Source organism: Podarcis muralis, chromosome 8 (assembly GCF_964188315.1).
Source record: "Podarcis muralis chromosome 8, rPodMur119.hap1.1, whole genome shotgun sequence".
Taxonomy (NCBI): Eukaryota; Metazoa; Chordata; class Lepidosauria; order Squamata; family Lacertidae; genus Podarcis; species Podarcis muralis.
The window spans coordinates 13,987,850-14,001,903 of NC_135662.1; positions in this window are offsets into that span (position 1 = coordinate 13,987,850).

Below are 14,054 nucleotides of genomic sequence, written 5' to 3' on the forward strand. Positions count from 1 at the left end.
TCCGACCGGGTTTTTCCTCAGCAGCGTTTCGAATTATTTACCTGATAAAATTTATACAGTTGATTGTAAAAAAAAACAAAAAACCACACACAGACAGACCTCAAAGGACTTTGCAAAAAGATGAGGCAATAAAAGCGAAGGGAAATTCACAGCCGTACTTTGAGACATACTAAAGTTTAGCAGGTTAAAGTTCACCTCAACTTTAAGCTTCCTCTGAGTAGGCTTGTCTAAACGAGGATGTTTTTTTAGCAGGCGCTGAAAAGAATAAAAGGCGCCTACTTTTAAATACCATATTTATACGCAGTGCCGGATTTACGTATAAGCTAAACAAGCTACTGTTTTTGGGGCCCCCAAAATATTTAAAGGGGAAAAACCTGGATGTACATTTCCAAAATAGAAGATAAAAAATAAAATAAAACCTACAATTATTTCATGTTATAGGAAGTTTCTAGAGACTAAATTATGAGTCTTTGTGTTTCTAAAGGAACTTTTGTTATTGCCAAATGCCAATGTGTTTGCATTATTAAGTTTGTTATGAATAAAAAGTCATTTTAAGTTAGAGCTTTATAATTATTTCACTAATAATATACTTCTTAATTGTATTTCAGTGCAACAATTACTTTGATAAAATACATATTTTGTTGTGTGCAAATGGCTTTAGATACCTATTAGGTCCTAAATTACCATTTGACATATATTCAGCACACAAAATAATGACAATTTGTTGTTGACAAAGGACAGCGGGACATATAAAGGGCCCCATTACCTTCAGTAGCTTAGGGCCTCATCAAACCTAAATCCAGCCCTGTTTATACCCTGCCTTTTTCCCTGTCAGGGACTCAAGGCATCTTACAGATGAATATAAGAACAACCAAAAATATAAGGTGTTTTTATCACTGGAATATTGCTGGAAAGGATGCTGCACCTGGTGGCTGGCCTGATCCAAAAAGGGCTCTTGTTACTGCGATTGCTTTCATGGCATGTAATTGCTGGCACACCCAAGTAAATAATTTTAGACATTTTAGTTTTGAAATGGAGTATACATTTTTCCTCCCCTCCCCCATCAAAGAAAAACAACCATGTTGTTTCCCCTCTCAAATCCCAAATTTAGATCCCAAGCGGTATGTTGTTGTTTTTCAGAATTTCACAACAAAATATATAGGAGCAAAATAGTGGGATGTGGTCCCAAAGCAAGCGAGTGTAGTATGTTCCATTGATTCCGTGGGGCTTACTTCCAAGATAAGTAAGATTACAAGATTACAGCCTAAGGTAGCAGTCGTATACACAAAAAGCTGGCATAAACCAAATTGGCTTAAATTAAGATAGCATTAAGTTGCACCAGATCCAAACTCCGTTCAGCCACAGAGCGACTGATGTCTGAGCCTGCCTAAGCCTATTAGAGGGAGTACAAGCCTTTAGGATAGTGTTTGAGTTATGCCACTATTTTTGCCATCTTCACTTATTCTGACTTGCAAGGTCATGACTAAACTGAACAGGCTTTGGATCCATCCTAACTGCCCCTCTTTGGTCCAATCCCTGGAAAGCCCATTTTTTGCATGGTTTACAACTCGCTTAAGATACTCTGGGCTCTGCCCAGGTGGCTGGGTTCCTGCTGAGCTGGGATGGTTAGATAAGCCACCTTAGCCCCGAATCATTTGAGACAATAAAGACATGCTCTCATATGAATCTGCCTGGGCTTTGTGATTGGCCTCTGGAGCTTAATCCTCTGGCCTGCTGTCAAGAACCATCAGACTGGCAGGTACTAGGGCAAAATTTGTCAGTGGAGGCTCCACAGCTTTGAAACTTCATCCTACAGGAAGTATGTATGGCTGTCCCATTGGTTTTAAGTGAATGTCAGGAAAAGTTTTTATTCCACTTAGTTTTTTATAGCTCAATGCAAGCTTCATGTTTTAACTGTTGCTCTTTTGAGGGTTTTAAATCTGGTTTGTTTTAAAATTTGCTATATTGTATTCTTAATTGTTTTCTAAAGCACCCTATGAGAGCTTGCACCTTAAAAGGCAGAATATGAAGAATTTCAATAGAAAAAACCTTTGAATACTACTGGCAGAGGATGATAAGCAGACATAACTTTTGTGTTGGGGCCAGGCAAATCTTTAGAGCTGAGTCATCATGTATGTATATGCAGAACCATGCAGTCCTAGTACCAAGCCCTCTCATTCAATATCCTCCCCCAAACAACTCGGTGAACTGCTGTTTACAGTATTATATAACTTGAACAATTATATAACTTACTAGTAAATGAAGCTTGCATTCCACAAGCAGAAATACACATTCCTGGTTGATACTGAAAGTGTGTATAGCCCCAAACTTAAGCTAGTAGAAGCAACAAAACTCCTACACCCTGACATTATGTCCAGTATGCGGTTTTGGCTCACTCTCTGTTGGAATGCTCCTGGCCTGTTTTATAAGAAAACTTTTTTGCTTCTGGAATTTACTAGAAGAAAAATACCACATTTTCAATAGCCCTATGCATGTTTAACCCATCTGCTTAAGGCATACCTAAGTACAGACAAGAGTGTGGCCATACTTTTAGCCCAGGCCCCGACATTGGGTGATTTCTTAAATATAGCAACCCTGTGTTATGCACAACTGCCTGTATAGAAAGCGTGAGATTTTGTGTGTGTTTAGCAGCTACCTATAGTTGGGACGCCTGGCCAACCTGATGTTAAACTACACAAGTTATTATTTAAATTACATATTTTAGACAAACCCTTAACTAATAACCAAGCAAGTTTTTCCAGCAATGGTAATTTTTTTATAATGCATCGGAACAATAAACATCAACGTTAGTAAAGGTAAAGGGACCCCTGATCATTAGGTCCAGTCGTGACTGACTCTGGGGTTGCGGCGCTCATCTCGCTTTATTGGCCGAGGGAGCCAGTGTACAGCTTCTGGGTCATGTGGCCAGCATGACTAAGCCGCTTCTGGCAAACCAGAGCAGCAAACGGAAACGCCGTTTACCTTCCCGCCAGAGCGGTACCTATTTATCTACTTGCACTGGCATCCTTTCGAACTGCTAGGTTGGCAGGAGCAGGGACCGAGCAACTGGAGCTCACCCCGTTGTGGGGATTCGAACCGCCAACCTTCTGATCGGCAAATCCTAGGCTCTGTGGTTTAACCCACAGTGCCACCCGTGTCCCCCAACATCAACGTTACAACCTTACAAATTCTTTTTCTGTATTTTAAATGTATTATTATTTCACTTGGATGAACCAAAAGAAACACAAGGGGTGACGAAGGATTGTTTTGAAACCTCTGGACCATCTTTTGATCTCAGCAAAGTCAATCTCAGTTCCTCTTGCTTCTGGGCATGAAGTCTCATAAAAGAGCTATGCAATCTTAGGCAATCTATTTCATAATATGGGTGTGCAATACTGTTGCCTAGTCAGACAGATTCAGAAAACAGTGGTTTATTATAAAACAGAAGTGAAACCAAAAAGGAAAAAAGTATGCAAATAGCAAAATATAGATTTTTCTTAGGCAGATACTTTCTTTGCTGCATGACTAAGAAAATAATTACTAAGCAGGACCCCCAAAAAAGAGATATTTATGGGTGCACTTCTTTTTTAAAATCTTGCCCCTTCATGGGTATCAATCCACTGCTGATAGTACAAACCAATATCTTAAAAGTCAGAGAGTAATCGAGGTAGGGTTTGTAAAAGATACATCAGGGCAGAGCATGGAAGACACCACACACCCAACTTGTAATTACTGTGGTCTCCCTGGAAACATGAATAATTACCATGGAGACAGGCAGGCAAGTAATACCCACCAAAATATCGGGGGGGACGGACCTCCTGAAAAGACATGGTCAGGAAAAAAGAATGACAGATGCCTCCTTGTTTGTGACAGGTGAGATTTAATTTAATGAGTGAAGGGAATTTAATTTTGCTGGTTTCCCAAAATGGGAGTGTGGGGCATTGTAAAATGCCATTGACCATGTCAAGGAAATTCAGTACAATAACACACCTGTTATCTATTTTTAAGGAGCTAATGTGATATATGCCTTTATTTTATAAGTTAGTGTGTTGCAGATTACGTACATGCTAAATTTCAGCTTACTGTGTGGCTGGGAAGAACTTGAACCATTCTCTTTCTCTCCACCACCATTTTTTGCCTTGAGAGGCTGGACATATCCAGAATACTGTAGTCTCCAGCAGTATTTATTCCAAAATGGCATTTTTGTCCGATTTTGCCCAAAAAGCTCAATAACTTTGGCAAAGACTAAAGGGGGGAAAAAGGAAGAAGCCCAACAACTTTGCAAAAAAAAACAAACCCTCAAAAACTTTTCTGTCTGGATTTTCACTGTTTGAAACATGGCACATTTTTAGTCCCTAATTTTGAATGAGTTCTAAACAGATCCATATTTTAGTTTTTTGGTTTGGGGGTGAGGATCTTGGATATTTGTGGCAAATTTCTGGGCACTAGCCCAGTGTGAAACCCTAATACCTCTTCTGTAATTCTGTCTGAGAATCAGTAAGGCATATACTGTGTATACATACTGTAATTATAGGTATCTGTGTTGCTTCTGTTGCAAAAGCAAAGCTGCTAAGTCATGCTGACACCAGGAAGAATCATTTCTGAATGACAAATCCCCATGAAATTTCAGGACAGATCTGTTATTTATTTATTCATTGACAGTATTTATATAATATATATATATATATACTGTACTGCTGCATCTTAAAAAATATATCACAGTGTTTTGCAACAATATAAACCAGACAATAAAATAATAAAAAAGCTAAAAGCAATTAATAGCAAATGATCCTCTGGGTCCCTTCCTACTCTAGAATTCTATGAGTCTATGAGATTATTGTAGAGGAAGTACTCTTAAATGCCTGCATAGGACTGGCAGAATAGAAAAGTTTTTAGCAAGTGTTTCAAAGATGGCACAGAAGGCAGCCACTGAATCTCTATTGGCAAGGTGTTCCACAGGACTTGGCCGATGACACTCAACGCTTGGTTTCTCATAGCTGCCAAATGAGCTTCACCAACTCAGGGAATGACCAGAGATGCTTTTGCAGATGATCTGAGTAATCAACCTGGAATATAAAGCTTCAGGTCAGTGGCAGACTTGGGTACAATGGTGCCCTGTGCGAGGCCAACCCCCCCCCCCCCAGTCCCTGCACTGCCTTCCCAAAGATGGGCAAGGAGGCACCTACTGTAGCTTTGGAAAGGAAAGGCTTGAGGGCTTTGCCAAAGCCCTAGAGCCCTCCCACCTCCTTCCTAAAGCTTGGAAGGTGCTAACTAGGCTTTGGGAAGGAAGTTGAAGACTCTAGGACCTTACCAGAGTCTCACACCTCCTTCCCAAAGCCCAGCTCCACACATATAGGTCTTTGAGACAGTGCCCTCTTGACTCGGCACCCAGGATTTGCACAGCCCTAAATCCTCCCCTGTTCAGGTGGAGGTATCCTGAACCCAAGTTGTAAAGGGATTTGAAAATCAGTACAAGGACCTTGAAGCTGGTTCGGTAGCAGATGAGCACCCAGTGCAGATGCTTTATCAAGAGTGTCCCATTGGCAATCAGGCCACAGCATTCTGCACCAGCTAGAGTTTCCGAACCAGACCCAAGGGCAGCCCCACATACGGCGCATTGCAGTAATCTAGACCCAAGGTTACCAATGCATGGACTGCAGTGGTCAGACTATTCCTGTTCAGAAATGGTGGTAGTTGGTGAGCCAAATGAAGCTGGTAAAAGGCACTCTTAGCCACAGAGGACACTTGGGCCTCTAGGGGCAAACTGGTATCCACGAGTAACCCCAAACTACGTACTTGCTCCTTCAGAGGGTCTGCAACCCCATCCAGAGCTGGTAACTTGCCAATTTCCTGAACACGGCAACCACCCACCCAAAGAGCCTCCATATGCCCAAGATTCAAACACAGTTTATGGGCCCTCATCCAGTCCACCACTTCATTCAGACACCTATCCAAAGCTTTCACAGCCTCTCTGGATTCAGATGTTATGGAGAAGTAGAGCTGCGTGTCATCCGCATTCTGGTGACACCTAGCTCCAAAACATCTAATGACCGCATCCAGCGGCTTCGTACAGATATTAAACAGCACTGGGGAGAGAATAGTATCCTGCGGAAGCCCATAGAGCGGTTCTCAACCTGTGGGTCCCAAGATGTTGTTGGACTACAACTCCCATCATCCCTGAGCTCTGGCCTTGCTAGCTAGGGGTGATGGGAGTCGTAGTTCAACAACATCTGGGGACCCACAGATTGAGAAAGGCTGCTACAAATGTTTCCAAGTGTGGAATTGGGGTGGAGGGTGCCTGTCACAAATTATCCACTCAAGTCCTGAAACAAAGTAGCCCAAACATTTTAACTTCACTGGTAAAGCTGGCAATACTAACCTGTATAGCCAATGTTGCTTTAATGGTATCATGATCATCAATGTAATAACCTCAGTGCTTGTTCAGCAAAAAATGTGTGTGTTGGATTTTGATATGATCGCTGCATGCATCTTATGTGAGAGTGATTAATCATGCAAGCAAAGCATTCATCAAAAGTTGAGAAATGGACTAAAACTGAAAAAGAGGGTGTTTACAAAAGTGGAACAAATGGCAAAGAAGGACACTGGAGAGCTGTATCTCATCTGACGCATCAGTTGGTCCAGGATTGGCAATAGCCGGAACACTGCAGTCAGAAGCAGAGTCCGGGTGGAAATCGCAGGAATGTCTGGGAAAATCCGGACATATGGCAACTTTGGGCATCAATAACTTTTGTGCCCAGATTGTCACTTTTTGAAACATGGCAACCCTACTCAATAGAAAACCATAAGAAACGTCCCAGCATCACACCCGGCAACAAACATATCAGCATTGAAACTTTTGTGCAAAAGTGTATAGCGTTCCGTTCACTCAGCGGTCATGCATTTTATACCTCTGTTTTGCCACAAGGTGGTAGGCGTGTTTCACATGAAGAAAAATGGTTCTAGAAACTGAAGTGCAATTTAACATGGGCAGTCTCTCAAAAGCAAACATAAAAATGCAAAAGAGAAAAACACATAATAAAAACAGGAACAAAGCAAACCCCCCAAACAAAAAACAAAACAAAACCCCCAACAACCCACAAACCAAAGAAAATCACTCTTCTCAATGGTCAAAGCCAGAGTTTGGAGTAGAGTTTTGCAGTGTGAGCTAGAAGGTAGCAAGAAAGAGATTTACAGCAACGTCTGAAAGCAGTGTTTGATTCCTGTTTGAATCCAAGGCTGTGGCTATGGGAGAAACAAGACCCTTTTGTGGTGTTAATGCTGTAAACCCCTTCAACAAATCATATATCATGGAGAAACCACAGTCTCCGCTGTGCCTCTTTCCCAAAAGAAACACAAACGTTAGGTAAGCGCCTGGAACCCCTGGAATCTCTCACCACTCAGAGAATCAGGTGACATGCAACAATATTTAGGAAATGAACATAAACTGCTAATCAGCAGTGTTCCTTCAGACATCACAGTGATTCTACATTGAGAGCAAATGCCATGGGTGATTGGGTGCAATGCATTTGCATTCCAAATAGATGGTGTTTGTGAAGCCATTTGATCAGGAGAGGCAAAATGCACTGAGCTCATAATTGCTATGGAGAAGCATAGAATTACTATCAGGAGAAGAAATGAGCTTCAGGCTCATTCAGTGCAAGGAGCAGGTGGCGCTGGGATCTAAACCACTGAGCCTCTTGGGTTTGCTAACTGGAAGGTCAGCTGTTCAAATCCGCATGATGGCATGAGCTCCCGTTGCTCTGTCCCAGCTTCTGCCAACCTAGCAGTTCGAAAGCACACCAGTGCAAGTAGATAAATAGGTACCACTGTGGTGGGAAGGTAAACTGTGTTTCCGTGCTCTCTGGTTTCTGTCACAGTGTTCCATTGCACCAGAAGCGGTTTAGTCATGCCGGCCACATGACCCAGAAAGCTGTCTGTGGACAAATGCTGGCTCCCTTGGCCTGAAAGCGAGATGAGCACCACACCCCATAGTCACCTTTGACTGGACTTCACCATCCTTTACCTTTACTTTACCCTAGGAAAAGCAGAAAAAGGTTGCCAACTCCTTCTGTACTGGAAGTTAGGAACAGACAAGATCAGTCCCTTGTAGATCTTGTGTCCATATTTTTGTGCTTCTGTTAAGATTGCATATTTTTAGACTGGGGGAAGAGGAGAGTGTTGCTTTATAGCACTGCTGATTTTCCACGAGGTGTTAAAGAACAACCAGGTTACATCCATATGGTGCTTCCGACCTACGCTTCCCATATGGCTATGCAAAAGTTTGTTTGGGTAAATGCCCTGCCGCTAAATGATTATCACCACAGGATGAAATTAATCTGCACAGAACGGTGTGACTACTGTTGCTACTTCAGAAGCTGTTCAAGAAGCAGAGTGCGAAACCACTTCTCTAGAGTTTATGTGGGGCTCTTCAGCCTTGGCAGTTCTTACGGTGGCTGGAAAAGACACTTGTATGAAGATGAGGGGATTTTTGTGACATGAGAATGGCTGTGCCAATTTTAAACCAAGAACCAGGAAGCAGAAACAGGGATTGATTTCCCCAAGTGCATCTTGAGACAAACGGGATGCGGGTGGTGCTGTGGGTTAAACCACAGAGCCTAGGACTTGCCGATCAGAAGGTCGGAGGTTTGAATCCTGTTGACGGGGTGAGCTCCCGTTGCTCAGTCCCTGCTCCTGCCAACCTCCAGTTCAAAAGCACCTCAAAGTGCAAGTAGATAAATAGGTACCGCTTCAGCGGGAAGGTAAACGGCGTTTCCGTGTGCTGCTCTGGTTCGCCAGAAGCGGCTTAGTCATGCTGGCCACATGACCCAGAAGCTGTACACCGGCTCCATTGGCCAATAAAGCGAGATGAGCGCCGCAACCCCAGAGTCGGTCATGACTGGACCTATTGGTCAGGGGTCCCTTTACCTTTACCTATCTTGAGACAGAATAAATATACTGGTGTACCCATTCCTATGTTAAAACATAATAGATGCAACAAGCCATGAGGACCAGACCTTATAAAACTGTCACACTGTGGTTCATTTCTGCCTGAAGGAAGGCAAGACATAAATGTAACACATTAAAAAGAAAACACTCTGTGAGGAAGACAGATATTACTTTTTGGTTTATTGGCTGCTGTATAGAATGACCTCCATATGAAATCAGTAGAGAAGTTCATAGATACTTTATGACTTACCCAAAGGCAGTGTTCTCAGTTGGAATTCTTTCTTTTCATCTTTGCTTGCAAATAAAGCCCTCTAGGTGAAGGGAAGAATGGAAACAGCACCAGCTTTCTCAAATTAAGTCATACTAAGAATGTGGGGGCGGGCACTAGAATTTTTTTTTTAATTGCCTCTGAATCTCACAACTTTTAAAAGCACATCCAGCTCCAAACCATATTCTGCACTTTCTAGGACACTTTGGGTCACAGTTTTTAAGGAGGGAAAAAGCTACCCTTCATTTCATCTTTCCCTGTGCTCCTCCAGTATACCAACCAAAGAGAAAGCTCTCATATAAAAACATTTGTCTATTTAATTAATATATATTCCGCTTAATATTTCAACCAAAATCTAACCAAAAGGAAACGATAAGAAAATTACAATGCAAATTCTGCATTCAGAATCAAACAAGAATGATGCTGCTACTCACAATAGTTCCACATTTTAAGCAAGATAATTAAACAGGGACCCAAGGCAGCTTACAGATAAAAATAAGAACAAAAACACAGGGGAAAACAAACAATCATAGTTAAAACTACACCCACCCACACCTACACACCCCATTAAAAGCATACTGATAATGACAATAGAAACAGCATGGTACAGGCCATTTCATTAAAAGCAGTCAGTTCCCAAAAGTGCGCTGGAACAAGATGTCTTCCTTCACCTGCTGGCAGAAGGACAAGGAGGGAGCCAGCTTAACTTCTCTAGGGAGGGAGTTGCAGTGTCGGGGGGCAGCCACCAAAAAGGCCCTCTCAGTGTTGCTTCTTGCCATCCACTTGCACAGGAATGAGGAACCTATTGCCCTCCAGAAGCTGTTAAGACTACAACTCCCATAATCCCTGACCACTGGCCACGCTGGATGGGGCTGATGGGAACTGGAGGCCAACTGTATCTGGAAAGCCACACATTCCCAATGCTGCACTAGCATATCCATCATCCTGTGGCATTTTCTGTGTTGACCGTATTTCCTTGCACTCCCCAGCCCTATGGCAGTTGAGATGCTTTTAAAGATTTCTTAGAGATCTTTGCAATTCAAGCAAATCATTTCTTCTAGATGCTATCTGTACGACTGGCTGATTTTAGGTCTCCCTTCTCCAGCATCTCCCTGTGTCCTGGCTCACATTGTTCAGAAAGGTCCCTGGAGAGGTTTTGTGGGTCACAGATGGCTGCTGTGGAGGGGCGGGGAGAGGAAGGAAAATGAAACTTTCCTTCTATCAACTTCTTTAAGTTAACTTTTTAAAGGAACAAGCCCCTACTTATCTTCTATGCAACCTCATAAAATGTTTGAAAACCAGCCAGTTTACTTCCTTCCATGCCAATCACATTGCTTCATCATTTCAAGATCTTTTATTTGCATCCACAGTATGTAATTTGCTAGTGATGATAGGGAAAATTGCCTTGGTGGAATCTTCGCCTGTCGAAATGAATATGTCAGTGGGCTGCCAATCTAAAGTGAGCTTGGAAAAGTGCTTGCTACTTTACCCACACAAACCCTAACAGAAGCTATGTGTGGCAGGCAGAAATTCAACAGATGCAACCTTCCCAATCACTGTGTCTCCATGCCAGGAACAGGGCGATGGAATTTTAAATTCTGCACATTAATATCAATGTAATCGTCTTGTGCACCTCCTTCTGGCAAATCCTGCAGCCAAGCTGGTGAAAATATATTGCTCTGCTTTCCTTTGGACCACATCAACGAGGCTGGGGCTGTGTGTGTCTTGTTATCTGGGCAGTCCAGGAGCTCCATACACGCTGTCCAGGCTTGTGTCCCAGAGAGGTCAGTGCTGCTAATGAAGCAAAAACAAAGCAGGAGGCAGCAGTTATGACTTACTGGTCTCTCCAGCCACAGCAGCCGCTGTGATTCTCCAGTAGTTGGACTTCACCCCCCAGAGGCACACTCCATTGTCTTTTGAGATAGAGGGGTGCCAGCAACAGCGGCAAGAGTATTGTTAGCCTAGAAATGGAAGCAAGAAGAAATTCCGATGAAAGAAGAATGGCAGACGAAATTAATGGACTGTGCAGAATTGGACAAAATGACAGGAAGGATTCGAAACCTGCGGGACCAGAGATTTACAGAAGATTGGAAGAAGTATATGAATTATTTGAAGAGCAACTGCATTCCACAAATTATGCTAGTAGGACTACAAGAAGTTTTGTAAGGAGAAATATACGAAGTGTTACAAAGTAGAAAAAGATAGAGATAATCGGTTATGAGTTTGAAATGTAATAGGGAAAATAAGAAATGCATACTAAGAGATTAGATTGGAAAATTTTCAGACAGGACTGATAGAAGTCAAAAAAAAAACTGAATAAGATGTAAAAGTATGTTTAATTACAGTGGTACCTCGGCTTAAGTATTTAATTCGTTCTGGAGGTCTGTTCTTAACCTGAAACTGTTCTTAACCTGAAGCACCACTTTAGGTAATGGGGCTTCCCGTTGCTGCCGGAGTTCTTATCCTGAAGCAAAGTTCTTAACCTGAAGCACTATTTCTGGGTTAGCAGAGTCTGTAACCTGAAGTGTATGTAACCTGAAGCGAATGTAGGAAATATAATACGTATTGTCTCGTGAAACATCTATTTTGCTGCATGCGCTCAGGCTACACTTGGTGAGGGCCCTTTCACAGCCAGAGGGCTGCATTTTCCCTCGGGAGGCTGTGGACTTTTCTTCCATGGAGGTTTTTAAGCAGAAGTTGGATGGCCACCTGTCAGGGGTGCTTTAGTTGAGATTGCTGCATTGCAGGGGGCTGGACTAGATGACCCAGGAGTCCCTTCCAACTCTACAATTCTACCAGAAGCCATATGGGTTTCTGATTTGATTTGGCCCCCTAGGTCTGAGGTTCCCAATCCTTGGGCTGCAATATTCCAGCTTGCACTGTGCAGTGGAACCTCTACTTACAACCATAATCCATTCTGGAGGTCCGGTCATAACTAGAAATGTACATAAGTAGAGGCACACTTTTCCATAGAAAGTAATGGAAAAGTGAATTGATCCGTTCCAGATGACGAAAAACACCCCCTAAAACAGCAGTTTAACATAGATTTCACTGCCTAACGAGACCATAGATCCATAAAATGAAGTCAAGAATGTGTTGTTGTTGTTGTTTAGTTGTTTAGTCGTGTCCGACTCTTCATGACCCCATGGACCAGAGCAAGACAGGCACTCCTGTTTTCCACTGCCTCTCGCAGCTTGGTCAAACTCATGTCCGTAGCTTTGAACATAATCAATGTACTGTACAGTGGTACCTCGGGTTAAGTACTTAATTCGTTCCGGAGGTCCGTTCTTAAACGGAAACTGTTCTTAACCTGAAGCACCACTTTAGCTAATGGGGCCTCCTGCTGCTGCCGCGCCGCCGGAGCACAATTTCTGTTCTCATCCTGAAGCAAAATTCTTAACCCGAGGTACTATTTCTGGGTTAGCGGAGCCTATAACCTGAAGCGTATGTAACCTGAAGCATATGTAACCCAAGGTACCACTGTACTATAAAATAAATAAGACAGTATTGTAGATGGGGAAAAAATAACATTCCCCCCCCCCCCTTATGTGCACTGAGCGTGGGTGGGCTTACCTGGCTACAAGCTGGGGGTGGGGTCAGTAAAGAGCTGATTCACTTTGGCCAGGGTCACTTTTCCCCCCTGCCAGGCCAGGTTCTTCTCTGGACTCCCTCAGGTTCATTCCTCGGCAGGGTTTGGGGCTGCAGTGTGCCCTGCTGTGCCTCTTGCAGGTGGCACCTCTTCTACAGCTTTGGGGGTTGGATGGGGGCCCTCTCCCTGGCAGCAGAGGCCTCAGCGCTGCTCTGCAGCCGGCAGGGTGAGGTCCGGCAAAGCAGAGGCCTCTCCCCAGTGGCGGAGGCCCCAGTGCTGCCCGCAGCCGGCCAGGCGACCTCCAAGCTGTTGGCACGGCCTCTGTTCGTATCTAGAGGAAAGTTCGTAAGTCGAAGTGCCTACTGAAGGTCATAACTGGAATCATACGTAAGTAGAGCCGTATGCAAGTCGAGGTTCCACTGTACAGTGGTACCTCTGGATGCGAACGGGATCTGTTCCGGAGCCCCGTTTGCATTCTGAAGAGAACGCAACCTGTGTCCCTGCGTGTGTGGATCGCAATTTGCCGCTTCTGCGCATGATGTAATCTTGAGCATCTGCTCATGTGCAAGCGGTGAAACCCGGAAGTAATGCATTCTGTTACTTCCGGATCACCACGGAGCGCAACCCGAAAATGCTCAACCTGAAGCAACTTTAACCCGAGGTATGACTGTATAGCAAAACAGACTGGTGTCGTCTGAGGCTATGTACGCATTGGCAGCTTGAAATTCAGCAAGGCTGCTTCCTTCTGCTGTGTTGCAAGTCACATTTGCACATTGCTCTGCACATCAGAGAAGGGGGGGGATGTCTTACCCCAATGTACATTACCTGGCTTGGTTGTCTTGCCCCTGCAACCTCCCCAACCTTCCATCGCGAAACTGTCACCTGCAGATGTGTCATCATTTGCGCATGCGCAAAGGCTGCCTCCAATGTGCACACCTCAGCTTAACTGCGAAATGAGCGCGGCTTTCTTTTTCAAATTGAATGGAAGTTTGGTTTGTGGAAAGACACATCAAACGGCAGTATTTCTCAAGAAGCTGCAGGATTGGTAGGAATTACTCCTAACGTCATGTGTACACAGCTTGCAATATCGACAGGGGGAGCGCCCTGGAACCAGAGTTCTGAGAAAAAGAGCACAGTGGAAAGCTGAAAGGCATCTATCTCATCAAAACCTTCAATGCCATGGACTGAGAATCAGAGTAGAAAGAATGGATTAAAGAGGCGTACGATAAAATGTCGTTTTAAAACCCCATT